This window comes from Babylonia areolata, chromosome 23, assembly GCF_041734735.1.
Source record: "Babylonia areolata isolate BAREFJ2019XMU chromosome 23, ASM4173473v1, whole genome shotgun sequence".
Classification (NCBI taxonomy): domain Eukaryota; kingdom Metazoa; phylum Mollusca; class Gastropoda; order Neogastropoda; family Buccinidae; genus Babylonia; species Babylonia areolata.
In genome coordinates, this window is record NC_134898.1 from 47,593,644 (window position 1) to 47,612,450 (window position 18,807).

The 18,807-nt window shown below is 41.6% G+C and overlaps 1 protein-coding gene across 1 annotated transcript in view; it reads left to right on the forward strand.

Moving 5' to 3' along the window:
- The first annotated feature begins 3,072 nt into the window (after window positions 1–3,072).
- The window catches only part of LOC143297694 (uncharacterized), a 67,621-nt gene continuing 51,886 nt past the window's right edge, over window positions 3,073–18,807 (forward strand). Inside the window, exon 1 of the mRNA XM_076610115.1 lies at window positions 3,073–3,134. The gene's annotated coding sequence lies outside the window, so the exon portion shown is untranslated. The remainder of the gene's footprint in view (window positions 3,135–18,807) is intronic.

Here is an 18,807-nt window from a genome sequence, read left to right on the forward strand (position 1 = left end):
ATAAAAATGTTAGGCTACTAGTAGTGTGTAGTGTAGACCCTGTTTCAGGGCGGGGACTGGAAGAAAAAAAAAAGCGCGCCAGTGCTTATCTATTATCCTCGATAATAAAGAATTTGCCTTTTTGACTCACTTGTGTAAACAAAGCGAGTCTATGTTTTAACCCGGTGTTCGGTTGTCTGTGTATGTGTGTGTGTGTGTGTGTGTGTCCGTGTGTCCGTGGTAAACTTTAACATTGACATTTTCTCTGCAAATACTTTGTCAGTTGACACCAAATTTGGCATGAAAAAAGAAAAAATTCAGTTCTTTCCAGTCATCTTGTTTAAAACAATATTGCACCTCTGGGATGGGCACACACCAAAAAAAAAAGAAAGAAAAAAGAAAAAAAAAAAAGAAGCCTAATTATATGCAAACTGCATTTACTGTTATATTTATATTTTTTGTATTCTCTAAACTTGGCACTTTGACCTCTTATTCTTACACAGCAACAAGAGGAGTCATTATTATCATTTTTCGTTCAAACAGGAACTTCTTTTGCTAAGCATGGAATTTTTATTTATTTTGCAAACGTTTTGGGGCAGGTAGTAAAAATGGGAAATTACTCTGTAACTAATGCCAGGGGACTTAATTTATCACAAGTGAGTCTTGAAGGCCTTGCCTCTCTTGTCTTGTCTTGTCTTGTCTTGTCTTCTCTCTCTCTCTCTCTCTCTCTCTCTCTGTTTGTCTGTCTGTCTGTCTTTCCTCGATGTCTGTCTTCACCCAGCAACTGACATCCACCTCACCCTATCCTCAATACCCAAACGAATACAACATCGCGTCAGTGAACATCACAATGTTACAGTTTCGAACAGGGGAAGTCATTTCCAATCTTCACACATGACTGAAACCGCCAAGAGACAAGCGACAATGTCGCCAAGGGAGGCAATTTATTCTGAGGGATAAAATTAGTACACACGGAATGTCCATTCCGGTTGACTGTCGTCACAAACTAATTATCACGGTGACTGGACACGTTTGTGTCGACCTGTCACATACCAACCTTGTGACAGAACCATATATAGTTTTTGCACAGTGCACCCAATGTTATCACAGCCCATCATCTGTGTATGACCTACCTATTGTGTTTGACGTGTGTTATAAAAACAGACCGGATGAGGCTTGGGCCTACACCAGCGTAATATGGTAATACGTTTGAATGGGAAAACAAACAAACAAACAAACAAAACATATATATATAATTGTGTGCGTGCTTGCATGCGTGCGTGTGTGTGTGTGTGAGGAAGAACATATTCGTCATAGAGGAAGTGCAGGTAAATTTGAGCATGTTGGAAGCATGAGCACCGCTATTGTTCCAGCCACCCAACAGCATGTGTCAAACTTATGCCAAGAGCCGGAATACACTTCATGTGTTTTTTTGTTCCAAGTTGGAATTTTCCAGTCGATTCTTTGGTGGGAAGTACTTTAAACCCATTTCTCACGAATTTCACATTCTCTCATGTAACATTAAATCCTCAGAATGGTTAACGCCTTCGCTGCAATACTGAAATTGATAAAGAACAATTTTATTGTCATACACCCACTAACAAAGCGACATTGTATCAATCTAAGAAGCCAGTTGTTCAACGCCAAACGGGCATGTCGTTTTCGGAAAATGACGATCTTATTCTCATTTCACATCTATCGAAAGCACAACACTGTCTGGCAAACCGTTCCATTTATCAACTACTCGCTCATTAGTCCAGCCTCCGGCTAAATCAAATTCAGAATAAAAAATTCAGATTGAAAAATAAATTTGTTATTGATAGATTACAGTCATTTGAAAAGTAAGAACATTAACCATATCATTGTTTGGATATTTACGCGGAGAACAACAAAATGCGACCGCCTCTGTTTTTGTTTGGGTTTTTTTTTTTTCTTTTCTTAACAAATGTCTGTCATCATGTTTGTTTTCAGGAAGCCACACCGAAAATGAAGAAGTGACTTTGCAAAATGAGCACAGGGTGAGATTCTGATAACGTAAAAGACACTCAAACATTCCCCACGAAACGATACGAAAATAAGAAGATGATAATGACAAAAGATGAGAAAATAATTGTGAAGAATTTTTTTGTTCTTTAATTAAAAAAACAAACAAACACGAAAGGCATCGTATTTATTTGTGTGTGTGTGTGTGTGTGTGTGTGTGTGTGTGTTGGGGCTCATGTACATTTATGTGTATTTGACTGTGCTTTCATATTTGTGAAACTGCATGTTTGGTGCATATCTGTTATGCACATGTGGGTGTATGTGTGAATGTGTCAGTGTCTCCATGTTTTACATTTATTAGCTTATTTATCATCATTGTTGTCTTTTTTATATTTATTTTTTTTTATTTATGATTATTATTATTAATATTATTATTATTACTTTTTTATATTATAATTATTATTTATTTATGTACGCTTATAGTTAACTTCATCAAGTTTTTGCGCCTGATACATATTATTAGTAGCGGGAGTTTGTTTTTATGTATTTATCTATTATTTATTCCCCCCCCCCCCCCCCGCCCCCTTTTTTCTCTCTCAAGGCCTGACTAAGCGTGTTGGGTTACTACACTACACAATGCTACGTAAGGTCATAGAATGCGAATACTAGAGAGAGAGAGAGAGAGAGAGATCAGTGTGCGCGACTTGAGCTTGAGAGAGAGCGAACTGAAAGGGAGAGCCGCGTGTCAATGATGGGCAAGGGGCTATATTCAGCTCAGTGTTGTTCGCCTCCCCCAGCAGTCTGTTGAGGTGTGTTGGCTGAGTGTGAGTGTGGACGTGCAAGGGGAGGGGTGAGGAGTCCCGGGGGATGGGCGGCCGGTAACGGGGTTTCCCGTAATTCCTTCCAGTTGTGTAGAACACCAAAATAATCAATATTATTAAGCTTCCCGATTTCAAGTCAGTCTCGATGAAAGTTCAGAACATCCTGACCCCACCCCATCACTGTTTTGAGAGGGCAGAGCGCTTTCTTCTCACACCGTGATCAGTTTTTTTTTTTTTTTTTTTTTTTTTTTTTTAAATGACCTGCGGACCTGGCACGCACGCATGCGCCCACGGACGCCATGTTCTTTGTTTACCATCGGCGTTTGATGAACGGCGGGATTCAACTGACAGGTCAGTCTGTGTTATATATAAAGGCAGCGGAGTTTTTAGTCTTGTCTTGTTTTGTTTTCGACAAAACGCAGCAAGTCACCACAAGTGCCTGCTATAGGACTGAAGCTAGCTTCTCTGTTGTTGCTTTTTTTTTTTTTTTTTTTTGCTGTCCCGAAGTGTTGCATGGGCAATGTGCCATTTTGCGCTGTTGGCAAAAGCCGGTGAACTTTTTACTTGTGCCCATGTCTGCCCTGTGGTTTATTATTTTCAGTCGTTGATTTATTCTTTAAACATGTTCTAAAATGTAAGCATGACAGAGGTCCTACATTAATTTTTCCCCCATAACTTAATTAAAAATAAGTAATGTAGCCAAATGGTAGCTTACAACTTTATGTTCATCTAACCATTATTATTATTGTTGTTGTTGTACTCAGTTAATCAGTAGTAGTAACTGTTGTAGCAATTATACTAATGTGAGTTCCAAATCAGGACAATGACAGATACAATGTCGGTTTACCACCACATGACCACAACCTCATACACCACTATCGTCAACATCATTATTTATTTATTATCAGTTGTTGTTGGCAGTAACATTTTAAATATTTAATACAGTGATTGAAATGTGATTTTTGTGTGTGCAAACATGACAAAAAAGAAAAAAAAAAGGAATATTTTGATCGATTCTGGAGATAATCCATTTTAAAGATGTGATGATGCTTACAAGTTGTTAATACTAACATTTTCAAAATTTCAGTCACACTATGCTGTCCATGAGGGTATGGTAATGAAAACTCATGTACTTTTTTAAAACCATAGAAAAAATATTATAGTGGCATATTGCACAGGTAAACACAAACACTTCAGCAGTAAAGAAATTGGAAAAAAAAATACCTCTCAAAATAGAGAGAAATATTTTATGACTTACAGATACTGATATAGCAAATTTGAAGTTCTACAGCACTGAAAAGAGTGGGCAGTTAGTGAGTTACATTTCTGATAAAAATTTAGTGCATAATATATCATAAACTGATGGACTGAAATTTTGTTTTCAGGCAGGATAGTTAACTGAAGTCCCAAAACATTGGGAAAAAAAACTGATACTTATTATGGATCTTTATTTTGATTTCTTTTATTGGGACATTTCTTCACAAAATGGTATTCACTAATTCAGGTGAGAGAAAATGCACATCAAAAAGTCTCTCTCTGTTGTTTATTTAGGTGACGGGCTCAATAGCCGAGTGGTTAAAGCGTTGGACTGTCAGTCTGAGGGTCCCGGGTTCGAATCACGGTGACAGCGCCTGGTGGGTAAAGGGTGGAGATTTTTACGATCTCCCAGGTCAACATATGCGCAGACCTGCCAGTGCCTGAACCCCCTTCGTGTGTATATGCAAGCAGAAGATCAAATACGCACGTTAAAGATCCTGTAATCCATGTCAGCGTTCGGTGGGTTATGGAAACAAGAACATACCCAGCATGCACACCCCAGAAAACGGAGTATGGCTGCCTACATGGCGGGGTAAAAACGGTCATACACGTAAAAGCCCACTCGTGTGCATACGAGTGAACGCAGAAGAAGAAGAAGTAGTTTATTTAGGTGCTCACAGGTTTACCAGCATCAGCAGTAACAGCCTGCCCGCTACCTGAGATGTTTAATATTTATACTGGACTTTGTGGATCATGGAATAGGTCTTGCATATATATATATATTATATATATATATATATTGCCATGAGCAGCCATTTCTGCAACATGTTAAATACACAGATCAGTGGATAAGAAAGAATAAATATATATATTCAAACATAAGGACAAAAACCAAATGCAGAGCATTCAGTTTTATTGATGTTTAGGCTTTTGTCGGTTGAGGTGTGTTTGGAGTGGAGAAAATACACAGTGATAACAAAAGTAGAAAATGACATACAAACAAGTGAGTATTCATCAGTGGTAACAGAATTATAAAATGGCATACTAACAGACAAGTGTTCCTCAGCAACACAAAATTCAGTGCACTGAACTATTTAGCTGTATTCACCTCCTTTCATACAGTAATTCAAACTGCAGCAATAACTTGTGCTTTGGCAACTGAGGCTGAAGTTTTGGGGGTCTGCCCCATCCAGTTGCTGACAAGAACTTTGCCATCTGTGTGTACTGTTCATCTTACCCGTCTTGGTTGTATGCGATTATTTACTTGAGTATTTGCACTTCAGGGTGCCACATTTCATGATTGAGCTGAATTGTTGTTATTTAAAAAAAATTTTTTTTTATAGTGATTATTGAATATGAGTATTCCATTGTTAAAACTTAAAGTGCTCGTCATACTTTGTATTTTATTGTTTGATACATCTTTCGTGTACTCCCTTTTGTGTGTGTGTGTGTGTGTGTGTACGCGTGCGCGCGCGCGTGTGTGTATGTGTGTGTTAAATTGTCAGATAACATGTTGGATATTTTATTGAAAATATGTGCATGGTATTTTGCATTTTATTATTTTATTTACAAACTAATGTGTTTACAACCCTTTATTTTCTGTTCTAATGTAGTCTAGATGCACAGCATGTCATGGGTTATATCACTACACACACACACACACACACTTCCTCTCTCTCTCTCTCTCACCCACTTGATAAGTTGCTGAATCCCTGTTATATAGTTTGACTGACGTACCTGTTGTGTAAATGAAGCTACAGGTATTACTGCATTTTCTTTTAATTTGTTAAAAAATTGATGTCAGATTTTAGTTTACGGGACTGTTCAGATGAATCCTGTCATTGAACATTATGCTTTTTTTTTTTTTTTCGTATTCACAGACATGTATACACACACACACACAACCACAAACTTTCTCTCTCTCTCTCACACGTTCAGCATACACACACACACACACACACACACACACACACACGTGCACACACACACACACACACACACACACACTACTCATCAAATATAATTAATGATAGCTCAAATCTAAGATGTTAAACCATGTGTGTGCACACTGATGTGTTTTTGACAAGGGGTCTGGGGTTAGGTGGAAGTGTGCTAGCTGTGAGTGTTGTTACTCTGATTTTGTTTTTTTGTTTTTCCTGCAAGTTTGTATCTTAACATTAAAAAAATATATGTATATTTTCCAGTGTCTTATTCATAATTGATTAATTGTTAAATGGGCTTGGAGCGGCAGGGTAAGTGCTTATAATGAATACACATTATTATCATCATCATTATTATTATTATTAGGAAGGTAGTTTTAACACCTTAGTTATGCTCATTAGTATCAGTTGGTGTTTTTATTCTTGCACAGTCGAACTTGTAGGAATTATGAGATCATGGTTGGACAGAAAATGTTAAAACACACACACACACACACACACACACACACACACACACTGATGCGCTGATGAAATAGATCCAAGCTGCTTAGTAACTGACATCGATCTAAATCCTGATTCGAAGAATTTCAAAGCAGTCTTGTGTATATTAAAAGTACTTAAGAGGTAATGCCCAATTTTAGCGTCCTGTTTATACTCGTGATTTTTTTTTTTTTTTTTTTTCGTGTGTTTTGCAATGGAGGCAAAAAAGAGAAATGAAACGCTGCATGCAGTCGACCCTTCTGATCAAGAAATAGGCACAAAACGACACGGAACGACCCACAACATACGAACCCGAACCGACACTTGTCGTCCAAAGCCGCCATGTTTTTTTTGTTTCCTTTTTCATGATTTGCCGGACCCAAAACGGGAAGAGTAAGATCGCGGAACGCTAGTTTAGTGACTGAATCCGCATCAAAATTGAGCACATTAACGTTCAAAAGAGAGTAGAAAACCACTGAAAGTAGGTTACAACATCTACTTATGATAATATTCATTTCATCTGTGCACACACACACACACACACTGCCGGTAAGTTTATTTGCTTTTGAATGGCTGGAGCAAATTTTTTTTGTGTCACGTGTTTCGGACACCACTGAAACAGCGAAAAATGCACTTTTCCGCTCATACAGTATTCGATAGGATTTGTGTTTTCATGTTCGAACTGCGCGATGGGGAGGTACGCGTCGACAGCTCATTGTTCTATTTTCATTTTTGAAAAGGTGGATTTTGTCCTCCAATTGTAAATGCTTATTTGTGCTATGTTCACTTTTGGAATGCTGAATGGCGACAAACGTCCTCCATTATTGACCACATCCTCTACACAACATCCTGTATCTATACTTAGACTACATCCTCTAAACTACATCCTGTATCTATAGCCAGACTGCATCCTCTAAACTACATCCTGTATCTATACCCTGACTATATCCTCTAAACTACATCCTGTATATCCAGACTACATCCTCTACAAAGTATCCTGTATCTATACCTAGACTACATCCTCTACACATCCTGTCCACGCAATGAGCTGTCGACGCAATGACATGGACCCGCGCGATGTGTTGAAAAACAGCCGAAATTTTACGGTAACATTACGCTCAGATCTAAAGTTCTACTGCTCTTCGAACAAGGCTTGGGGGAAAAAAAAAGTCTTCGGAAGTTTTCCTTGAAATTTCGCCTTTCACCTCACCCAGTTTTTCGAAAAGTAACACACACACACACACACACACACACACACAATGTACACTGTATCTATCAAGGAGGAAGTACTGGGTTCATAAAAGTGTCACACTGACGACTATGGTGTCGAGTGAATCAATTATGTTGTTGATGTATTGACAGAATTGGAGGGGGTGGTGGTGATGGTGGGGGTAGGGGGTGGGGGGAGGTATTAATGGATGTTCGACAAATCTTGACCTTGATCTGAGACATTGTTAGACCTTGACTTAAGACATAGTTATGATGATAAACGTTCTCTGACATTTCATTCATATCATACAGCTGGAAACCCTGTGCATCAAGTGATCAACCGTTGTAGATGAAGTCACACGCCAAAAATGACTGAGGCTCCTATGAATTAATAGTAGTGCTAAAAATAAAAGATAAACAACTACTATTAATAGTTCTGTTGTTGTTGCTGCTGCTTCTGCTGCTGATGTTGATAATAGGTAGCCTCTTATTGCTTATGCCGGGAATTCCAAGAGCGCCAAAAAACCCCCCAAATAAACAAACAAAAAAACAACAACAAAAAACCAACAAAAACAACAACAACAACAACAACAAAAAAACAACAACAAACAAACAAACAAACAAAAACAACAACTATTTTGGTGCATTTTCTCAAATTTGACTCGATTTCACTTTTTGAAAAAAATATACAACTGTAAAAGATATAAATTCATCATCAATCTTTTTTTTATTTAAAAAAAAAAAAAATTTCTTTTAAAATTATTGTTATTGTCTTTGTTTTATGTAATGTGTGAATGAGTTCGCAGGTGGAAGAAAAATAAGTTTATCATAAGTTTGGTAACAACATTTAGGGAATTATTTACTAAGCCACTGGGAGTCAAGTATAGGCTACATCGGATGTGGATAAGAACGTCGAAGTTTAGGTTATCATGTTCTTTTTGATATCATGTAGTATCCTTCGTATGATACTGGAGAGATTTGCATGCACTTCAGTTTTCCATTCGACGAAGGTGAATAGCTCAAGACCGTTTTAGTGTGCACATCACATCCATGTACAGGCCTCACGTATGTGTGCGGAGGTCATCGATCTGTACTGATCTTTGTCATTCCTTCATAGTTCTGCTAACTTTTATTTAGATTTGAAACCAAACAGCAAAATAAAAGACTTTCTGGAAAAGAAAACAGCAACACCACAAAAAAAAAAAAAAGAAAAAAAAAGAAAAAAAAGCTCATTCGATCGAATCCAAGAATTCGATGACCAGTCATACTAGAAACCAGGTTGTTGTTTTTTTCCCCGTCACTCATGACTGACTGGTCTGTTTATACACATGCTGTGATGTCGTGCTGTAATGGTCAGTTTATACACATGCTGTGATGACATGCTGTAATGGTCAGTTTATACGCAAGCTGTGATGACATACAGTAATGGTCAGTTTATACATATGCTGTGATGTCGTGCTGTAATTGTCAGTTTATATACATGCTGTGATGTCGTGCTGTAATGGTCAGTTTATACACATGCTGTGATGACATGCTGTAATGGTCAGTTTATACACATGCTGTGATGACATGCAGTAATGGTCAGTTTATACACATGCTGTGATGGCATGCTGTAATGGTCAGTTTACACACATTATGTGATGACATGCAGTAATGGTCAGTTTATATACATGTTGTGATGGCATGCTGTAATGGTCAGTTTACACACATTATGTGATGACATGCAGTAATGGTCAGTTTATACACATGCTGTGATGTCGTGCTGTAGTGGTCAGTTTATATGCAAGCGGTGATGATATACAGTAATGGTCAGTTTATACACATGCTTTGATGACATGCAGTAATGGTCAGTTTATACACATGCTGTGATGACATGCTGTAGTGGTCAGTTTATACACGTGCTGTGATGACATGCAGTAATGGTCAGTTTATACACATGCTGTGATGACATGCTGTAATGGTCAGTTTATACACACACTATGATGTCGTGCTGTAATGGTCAGTTTATACACATGCTGTGATGACATGTAGTAATGGTCAGTTTATACATATGCTGTGATGACATGCAGTAATGGTCAGTTTATAATATGCTGTGATGACATGCAGTAATGGTCAGTTTATACACATGGTGTGATGGCATGCTGTAAAAAGCACAGCCACACGAAACCGTTCATTCGCCAAATCTTACTAGTGGTTTCGGGTAAGCTATTGCAGGAAGGCGCAAACAGGTACCTATATATATTTCCCACGTCACTCTTGACCACACACACACACCCACCACCACCATCCCCACCCCCACCACACACTATCTTTCTCTCTCTCTCTCGCTCTCTCTCGCTCTCTCTCTCTCTCCCTCACCCACTCGACCAGTTGCTGGATCCCTGTAAGATAATAGTTAGACTGAAGTTCCTGTTGCGTAACTGAGGCTACAGGTATTATTGTATTGTGTGACTGAAGCATCGAACAAGCTCCGGACTACTGCAGTGAAAACCCCAAAAGACTTGACCCTTAAGGCCTTTTGCCATTTGGCATTTATATATATGTATATATATATATATATATATATATATATATATATCTATCTATCTATCTATCTATATATATATATATATATATATATATGTGTGTGTGTGTGTGTGTGTGTGTGAGGTTGTGTGTGTGTGTATGCGCGCGTTTCTCTCCCTTCCCCTGTGTGTGTGTGTGTGTGTGTGTGTGTGTGTGCGCGCGCGCGCGTGCGCGCGAAAAGCAACTCCACTCCCAACGTGAGAGACGTGACCTCAGAGCATTTATGTTCGAAGTCATTAAATCCGGTGTGTGTGTGTGTGTGTGTGTGTATGTGCGCGCGCGCGCGCACGCGTTTAGTGTTCGTGTGTGTGTGTGTGTGTGTGTGTGTGGTCAGGGTGTTTTTTGCTTGATCCAGTTGGTAGGTGTGTACGGCCGTTTATTTTCAAGTGGACATTGTTGTTGAAATGTTGATTGCCTCCTCCGTCCAAGGCCCACCAGTCTGCCATCAACCTTCTCTCTCTCTCTCTCTCTCTCTCTCTCTCTCTCTCTCTCTATATATATATATATATATATATATATATATATATATGATCCAGTTGGTAGGTGTGTACGGCCGTTTATTTTCAAGTGGACATTGTTGTTGAAATGTTGATTGCCTCCTCCGTCCAAGGCCCACCAGTCTACCATCGAGACTTGGATTTAACTCTAGTTTACAATCGTCTGCAATGATTGCATTCAGAACATCAAGCTCCTGAACTGTAATTTGGATTTCTTTGAAAAATTCCGGTTCATATATATATATATATATATATATATATATATATATATATATATATATATATATATATATATATATATATATACAGAGAGAGAGAGAGAGAGAGAGAGAGAGAGATAAGGTTGATGGTAGACTGGTGGGCCTTGGACGGAGGAGGCAATCAACATTTCAACAACAATATCCACTTGAAAATAAACGGCCGTACACACCTACCAACTGGATCATATATATATATATATTATATATATATATATATATATATATATATATATATATAGAGAGAGAGAGAGAGAGAGAGAGAGAGATAAGGTTGATGAGAGAGAGAGAGTTTGGGGGGTTTAAAGAATTTTTTTTTTTTTTTACACCACGTCCCTTTTATCATGTGTTGAGTGAATGTGCGCAGGTGTGAATCACCTGGTAGTGCCAATGAGACGAAGTAAAGACCTTACGTGCGACATGTTTTGTATAAAATTTACAAGCGTGAATCTTTTATTTTATTTTTGTCAATTTTATTTGTTTCGTTTCCTTCCCATTTATATTTTCCCTTCAGAGGAGACACTTTTCCCTTTCCTCATGCCTTAAAAAAAAAAAAAAAAAAAAAAAAAAAAATGTCATACGTGTGACTTTTTCTTGTTCTCTCACAATGCTTTTTTTTTTTTCAGGTCATCTTTTTCTTTCTTTTAATCAATATGATTATGACATGGAAGCGATTGGAAGTGACTTTTTTTGTTGTTGTGGTGGTGGTGGTTGTTTTTAGACTGAGCAGATACACTGTGTCTGCCCGTTCGTCCTTTCTCTCTCTTGGTTCACTTCAAGTTTGACGAGCAAACTGATGAGACACCGACACTGAGGCAGGCAAACAGTGAAGGCTGTGTTCGTCTGGCCTGGCTGTCCATCAATGGATAGGGAGGTTTGGGGGTGATGGGGGTGCGTGCGGGGGGACGGGGAGGGGGGGGGGTGGATGGAAGAAGGGAACATGAGGGAAAGGGTGGTATTGGGGTCGGGGCGGGGGCAGGCGGCACACACACACACACACACACACACACACACACACACATTCGCACGCATACAGTCAGACACATGCACGCACGCACAGATATATATATATATCTCTCATCTCATCTCATCTATCCCTTGACCCGTGGGTGGGTCGTTGGGGCACCATGGATGACTGCCTGGTCAGCTCGCGCCACCTGCCTCGGTCCTCAGCGGCCCTTTGAGTTGTGGCAAATGGCAGGCCCGTCCACTCTTTGATGTTGTCCTCCCACCGCTTTCTCTGTCTGCCTCTCTTCCTCCTTCCTTGTACGGTACCCTGCAGGATGGTCTTGGCTAGGCCGTCTGATCGTGTGACGTGTCCATACCAGCGGAGCTTGCGTTCCTTCACTGTGGTTAGCAGGTCTTTGAATGGGCCAATGGCGTTTTGGACTCTTCTTTTCACTTCCTCATTTGTGATGTGGTCTTTGTATGTAATGTTCAGGATCTTGCGGAAGCATCTCATTTCCAGGGCCTGGATTCTTCTCTGGAGTTCTGCAGTGAGGGTCCAGGATTCGCAAGCGTATAGAAATATTGAGAAGATGAGGGAGCGCATTAGTCTGATTTTGGACGAGAGGGAGATCTTTTTGTCCTTCCATATAGTCTTCAGTCGACTCAGTGCGGCAGTAGTCTGCGCGATTCTGGACAGGACCTCTGGTTTCGAACCCTCGTCTGACACAATGGCACCCAAGTATTTGAAGGAGGAGACTTCTTCCAGTTTTTCACCGTTTACGTGCAAGTTGGACGTTACGCCTTGGCTGTTGTTGGTCATAACCTTGGTCTTCTCGGCACTGATCTCCATGCCGTAGGCTGATGATGTCTTGTCAAGTTTGTGCACGAGTTCTTCGAGTTCTTTCTCTTCTCCTGCCAGGCCATCAATGTCATCGGCAAAGCGCAGGTTGGTGATGACTCTGCCTCCAATGCTGACAGTTCCCACATGATCTTCCAGGGCGTCAGTCATGATCCTTTCAAGAAAGAGGTTGAAGAGAGTGGGAGAGAGTAGACATCCCTGTCTGACTCCGACCGTGGTTCTAAACCAGTTACCCGTGCTACCATTGAAGAGGACTGCACTGGTGCTCTTTCGTATAGGTTCTGTATGGCTTGGATGATGTCTTCACCGATGTTGAATTTGTGCATGGTGGCCCATAAGGCAGCGTGCCATACCCTGTCGAACGCCTTCTTGAAGTCAATGAAGACGTGGTAGAGGTCTCTTTGGTGCTGGAGATATTTCTCGCACAGCAAGCGCAGGTTGAAGATTTGTTCTGTTGTGCTTCTCCCTGCTCTGAAGCCGGCCTGCTCTTCAGCGATGATCATTTCTGCTTGCGACTTCAGTCGGTTGAGAAGGACCTTTAGCATGACCTTGCTGGGGTGGCTGATTAGGCTGATAGTGCGGTAGTTTTTGCACTGTTGTAGATTGCCCTTCTTGGGGATTGTGATGACCAATGATTGTGTCCAGGTGGTTGGCCACTCTCCCGTCTGCAGGATCTTATTACAGATGGTGGTGAGGGCATCAATCACCGCTTCGCCTCCAGCTTGAATCAGTTCGGCGGGAATGTTGTCGACGCCAGCTGACTTCCCTGCTTTCAGTGTCTTCACTGCTGCCTCTACTTCTTCCCGAAGAATTGGCTGGCTGTCGTTGTTGGTTGATGGGGGACAGTTCAGAACTGAAGTGTCACCTTTGGTGTCATGGTTGTACAACTCGGAGCAATATTCAGTCCAGCGCTGTAGGATGTCTTTTTCTTCAATGAGGCATTTCCCTGATTTGTCCTGGATGGTGCTGACTCGTCCTTGCTTGGTTGTTGTCAAGTTTTTGACAGTTGCGTACGCTCTTTTTGAGTTGTTCTTTTGCAGGTTGTCTTCAATCTCTGAGCACTGTTGTTCTATCCAGTTTTCTTTTGCTTTTCTCATGCTGGATTTGACCTTGTTGTTGGCGGTCCTGTATTTGTTTGTTCCTTCAGGGGTGCCTTTCTTGTTCTTCAGTGCTCTTCGTTTATCGCATAGGTCGAGGATGTCAGGGGTGACCCAGGGCTTCTTCACTGGTCGTTTTGTGCCCAGAACTTCTTTGGCAGTCTCAGTCACTGCAGTGTTAAATGCAGTTGTTTCTCTGTCGATGTTCACCTCTTCGTCCTGCAAGATGGTCAGTGCGGCGAATTTTCCTCCAATCATGGCTTTGAAAGATTCTGCAACCTCTGGGTCTTTCAGTTTCTCGAGGTCGAATCTCATTCGTGTGGTACCTTGCTTTGCGATCTTCTTGAGGCGGAGTCGGAAGGTCATCATGACCAGGTTGTGGTCGCTGCCCACGTCTGCCCCTGGGAAGCTTCTGGTCCTGGCGATGTTGATGCAGGACCGAAAGCGTTTCTTCACCAGGATGTAGTCGATCTGGTTGTTGTAGTCTCCGCCAGGGCTTTGCCAGGTCCATCTTCTGGATTTTTTGTGCGCTCCAAGTGTGTTTGCCAATATGAGGTCATTGTATCTGGCAAACTCCAACAATCTGAGACCTCTGTCGTTGGATGCCTCATTGCAGAAAGGACCGCAGTTGCCTTGCCAGTTTGGCTGTGCGTCTGCTCCAACCTTTGCGTTCCAGTCGCCCTGCACCACAAGTATGTCCTTCCGTGGTGCTTGGTTCACGATGTCTTGTAGCTGGTCGTAGAATGCCTCAACCTCGCTGTCCTCGTAGTCAGAGGTAGGTGCGTACGCCTGTATGATCGTGATGTTGAATGGTATTATTATTTTCATACATGCGTGCACACGAGCGCGACCCTTTCAGTTACGAAGACATATAAGCAGACAAATACGCATACCACACACACACACACACACACACACACACTCACAATATATATATATATATATATATATATATATGTATATATATATATATATATATATATATATATATATATATATATGTATATATATATGCAAAAAACAGAGTCAAATGGACGGGCAGACACGCCGGCAAGGCCGTATGTGCACGACCTTTCGCGAAGACAGACAAGCCTTTAAGCGGCATACAACACACACACACACACACACACACACACACACACACACACACACACACACACACAATCGAGACTTGGATTTAACTCTAGTTTACAATCGTCTGCAATGATTGCATTCAGAACATCAAGCTCCTGAACTGTAATTTGGATTTCTTTGAAAAATTCCGGTTCATCCCAGTATGGGCCATCAACATTTACAAGTTCTATTTGTATTCCGATTGTATTCAACACTAGTGAAATGTAATTTCCTTTTATTGTCCCTGTTGCCTTTTTAATTTTGAATTAAGAATTATTGTTCTATAAATGGCCAGTCCTCATGACATACTGTTATTCGAAAAAAATACACATTCATACCCCCATTCGGTTTTAAAATGTTGCTACCGCAAGTGTAGTGTACTGTGTAGTGAGGAGTAGCTGCACGTGTAGTGTAGTGATTGATGTGTGTGTCTGTGTCTGTGTAATGTGTATATTTTATGTATGTCTGTGTTATGTGTATATGTATTGTGTATGTCCGGTCTGTGTTATGTGTGTATACTTTGTGCGTGTGCGTGTGTGTGTGTGTGTGTGTGTGTGAGTGTTATGCATGTCTGTGTTATGTGTATACAGTGTGCGTGTGTGTGCACGTGTGCGTGTGTGTGTCCGCCAGTCCGTCCGTCCGTCCGGGTTGTTGCTTGAGTAGTTAAGTATAAGACGTTCTGGAGCTCAAGAACCGCACGACCTAATAAGAAGACACGGAATAAAGCAGGGCTTGGGGAAATCCCATAGCTATCTTTAGCTGATGTTGATCAACTAGCCTATTCAACATAACAGCAACACACGCAGAAGGGAAAGCAAATTCGTAGAGAGAGAGAATGGTGTCGATGATTTTATTTCTCCGAAATTCAGAGACGCTATAATCGAAAGGGAAATGCAGCATCCTGGTTGTAAGCTGATAGAGGCAAGTATATGGAATCAGCTCCGCAAAGCTTCGATTTCGGTAGACTGTCTTGCATTCCACATCGCTGGGAAACGCTAGCTAGCAGTTCTCCCCGTGCTAGCTAGCTAGGAGAAACGAGGGAAGCAGCGCCAAAGGTAAGTTCCAGACCGTTCCAGCCAGTTCCATCTTCTTGTTCTGTCTTCTGGTGTACAGGATGTATCTCGTTAGTCTAATGAAAAAAAAAGGGTGCGGGGGGTGGGGTGGGGAGGGGGTGTGTGTGTTAAGGATAAGCCGAATTGAATACAGAATGTGAATGTGTATGTGATTATGGATGCCCAATGTGGTGTGTGTGTGTGTGTGTGTGTGTGTGTGTGTGTGTGTGTGTGTGTGTGTTTTCTTCCTGATCTTTCTTTGCCTGTCTGTCAGTCTGACATTCCGGTTCATCCCTGTTTGGATCGAAGATAAAGGGGGTGTATTTTACCCTCACGAGTTTGTGACTCCAGACTTGTCACACGTGCGTTTCTTTATATATATATATATATATATATATATATATATATATATATATATATATATATATAATGTATGTATTATGTATGTATTTATCCTCTTAAAACTGGTTTTAAACCGATTGTCGAATGTTGATTTTAGCAGGTTCCCCTCCTCCCCCCAGTTATTTCTTTGTATCAGTACCCCCCCCCCCCCTTTTTTTAATTTTTTATTTTATTATAGTGACAAATAAATATGACCGATACTTTCTTTAAAGAGAGAGAGAGAGAGAGAGAGAGAGAGAGAGAGAGAGAGAGAGAGAACTCTTTTAGGTCACTGTGTCCAACCAGTCGTAATTGAAACACGTATTAATTCCACTACTGCGAATGTCTGCATCGATGACGCACGATCGAGTGAATCGGACAGAATATAATGTTCGTACTATGTAAAGAGTCTAACCTACACCGGACCATCACACGTATCTATATATACCCATGGACTTGTGAATATGGTTATTCTGTGATGGATGTGGAAGTCCGTGACACGCACCCCACAACAACAACAACAAGAACAAACTCCAGAAGATTCTGGGTAGTACTATGTGTGATGCAGCAGACAAGACGCACAATGTACACAGACTGTTCGATACCTGATGGCTGAGCCAGTGATGGAAGGGTACGGCGCACACTGCCACACGCTCGCGTCGGTTCGCTGTTCTCCGTGGCTCTGCTGGTTGTATTGTATTCCTAATGTATTGTTGTTCGTGTATTGATATTTCTTAAATGATACTATAAATCTTCTTCTTCGTACCTGGGCTGCAGCTCCCACGTTCACTCGTATGTACATGTACACGAGTGGGGTTTTACGTGTATGACCGTTTTTATCCCGACATGTAGGCAGCCAGACTCCGTTTTCGGGGGTCTGCTGTAAATAATAGTAATATATATATAACCTGATCATAATTTTTTCTCTCTCCCATTTTGCATTCGTTGATAGTGGTAATTTGATGGAGTCTCCCGTCGGACCGACGGATGAGTAGGCAGGCAGGCTTATCTGTCGGTGTGTGTCCTCATGTGGGAGAAGAGGCCGATTCTGGATGCGCAGCACTTCCCACACGTGTTGCAAGGGAAAACATCTCCAGAAGTTGAGCCCTGCTTCCTTTGCTCACGCTTCTCCTTAATGGCCAGCGTTCTCTTGGTTTCAAACGTCTTCATGCCACAAGAGCACAACATCCTCCAGCGAGAGCGGTCAAGAGCATGTTTCCCAGGAAGCTATGTCCATGTCACAGGCTTTGAGGTTTTTCTTCAAGGTGTCCTTGAAGCACTGGCAGAGTCTTCCAAGTTAGCGTGGCCTTCCTTCAGCTGGCCATACAAAAGCATCTTCGGAATCCTGCTGTCTGTCATGCAGATGTGTCCTGTCCAGCGTAGCTGGCACTGGATCAGCAGGCTTTCGATGCTGGGCAGGTTGCTCCTCTCTAGGACCTGGAGGTTGAAGACCATGTCTTGCCACTTTATGCCGAGGATCTTTCGTAGGCATCTCTGGTGAAACTGCTCAAATTGTTGAATGTGACGGCGATTCGTCGTCCATGTTTCACAGCAGTACAACAAGGTGGTCAGCACAACAGCTCTGGAGGTTTTGATTTTGGTGCTGAGTCTGATGCCTTTGTTGTTCCACAGCCTGTTGTTGAGTCTGCCAAAGGCGGAGCTGGCCATGGTGATGCCTTCTGCATCAAGGGCTCCGTTGCTGCATAGGGTGCTGCCCAGGTAGCAAAACTTTTCAACTGACTTGATCTCTGTGTCATTGATCTTGATTGCTGGGGGGGAGGCACTGGCGTTTTGTGAGCTAGCTGGTTGGTACATGGACTGAGGCTGATGGTGAGTCCAAAGCACCTGCAGGAGGTTGAGAACCTGTCCATAATGAACTGCATGTCCTCATGGGTGTGTGCAGCAGGCGCGCAGTCATCAGCGAAGAGGAACTCTATCAACAGTGCCTCAAACACCCTGGACCTGTGTGAAACTGAATGTAGATGCCCCGGTCACAGTCTTGGAAGGCGTCAATCAGCATGGCAGAGAAGAGAATGGAGAACAGTGTGGGTGCCAGGACGCAGCCCTGCTTCACTCCATTTGCCACAGGGAACGGATCCGACATGTCAGTATTTTCCTGTACTCTCGCCTGCATGTTGCCGTGGAATGACGCAATTAGTTGGATTAGGCTCTCTGGGCAGCTGAACTTTAGGAGGATCTTCCACAGACCACGGCTCTACACTCCATCTCACTCACTATGATCGGCTTCGTATCCACTCTGTTTACGCATACCCAGGTTCAAACACTCTACTGTTGGCCGCCGTTCTTTCTCTGTCTCTGGACCTTGCAGTTGGAATGAACTTCCTCTTTCGCTTCGTCAAGTCTCCACA